Source organism: Schistocerca gregaria, unplaced genomic scaffold (assembly GCF_023897955.1).
Source record: "Schistocerca gregaria isolate iqSchGreg1 unplaced genomic scaffold, iqSchGreg1.2 ptg000467l, whole genome shotgun sequence".
NCBI classification, from domain to species: domain Eukaryota; kingdom Metazoa; phylum Arthropoda; class Insecta; order Orthoptera; family Acrididae; genus Schistocerca; species Schistocerca gregaria.
Window position 1 is genome coordinate 600,295 of NW_026061881.1, and position 1,656 is coordinate 601,950.

The window sequence follows — 1,656 nt, forward strand, 5'->3', positions numbered from 1 at the left end:
TAGAACACAGATATTACATCTAAGTTGATGTAATAGCCAGTAAGAAGTAGTACAATTCAAGTTTTAGGTATCGATTATTGACTTTTTAGCTGGCTTTCATGCCTTGGACATGAGCTAGCAAAGCTATGTCGGGTGCTTCGGTATGTAGAAACACTAAAAGCACCATAGTAGAACACAGATGAAGCTTCTAAGTTGATGGAATAGCTAGTAAGAAGTAGTACAATTCAAGTTTTAGGTATCGATTATTGACTTTTTAACCTTCTTTGGTGCCTTGGACATGAGCTAGGAACTTAAGATTTTGCATGATAGGACGACTAGCAGCCGCGTTACACGGGAGAATGTGAAAAGTGTTCATATGTAGTAAAAGCGTGAGAAATCCGTCCGTTTTCGTCATTTGTCATCGAATCGACTTAAAGCCAGATCGTCACATTGGCCGCTCTTCTCTCTGAAACGGTTGTACTTATCGTCTGCAAAGCTATGTCGCGTGCTGCGGTATGCGGAGACACTGAAAGCACCATAGCAGAACACAGATATAACGTCTAAGTTGATGTAATAGCCAGTAAGATGTAGTACAATTCAAGTTTTAGGTATCGATTATTGACTTTTTAGCTGGCTTTCATGCCTTGGACATGAGCTAGGACCTTAAGATTCTGCATGAAAGGAGGACTAGCAACCAGTTTTGACGGGAGAATGTGAAAAGTGTTTTTATGTAGTAAAAACCTGATAAATCCCTCCGTTTTCGTCATTTGTTATCGAATCGACTTAAAGCCAGATCGTCACATTGGCCGTTCTTCTCTCTGAAACGTTTGTACTTATCGTCTGCAAACCTTTGTCGCATGCTGCGGTATGCGGAGACACTAAAAGCACCATAGAAGAACACAGATATAACATCTAAGTTGATGTAATAGCCAGTAAGAAGTAGTACAATTCAAGTTTTAGGTATCGATTATTGACTTTTTAACCTTCTTTGGTGCCTTGGACATGAGCTAGGAACTTAAGATTTTGCATGAAAGGACGACTAGCAGCCGCGTTACACGGGAGAATGTGAAAAGTGTTCATATGTAGTAAAAGCGTGAGAAATCCGTCCGTTTTCGTCATTTGTCATCGAATCGACTTAAAGCCAGATCGTCACATTGGCCGCTCTTCTCTCTGAAACGGTTGTACTTATCGTCTGCAAAGCTATGTCGCGTGCTGCGGTATGCGGAGACACTAAAAGCACCATAGTAGAACACAGACGAAGCTTCTAAGTTTTTGTGATAGCCAGTAAGAAGTAGTACAATTCAAGTTTTTAGGTATCGATTATTGACTGTTTACCCCTCTTTGGTGCCTTGGACATGAGCTAGGAACTTAAGATTTTGCATTGAAGGAGGTCTAGCCCTCGCGTTAAACGGGAGAATGCGAAAAGTGTTCATATGTAGTAAAAACCTGAGAAATCTGTCCGTTTTCTTCATTTGTTACCGAATCGACTTAAAGCCAGATCGTCACATTGGCCGTTCTTCTCTCTGAAACGGTTGTACTTATCGTCTGCAAAGCTATGTCGCATGCTGTGGTATGCGGAGACACTAAAAGCACCATAGTAGAACACAGATATTACATCTAAGTTGATGTAATAGCCAGTAAGAAGTAGTACAACTCAAGTTTTTAGGTATCGATTAT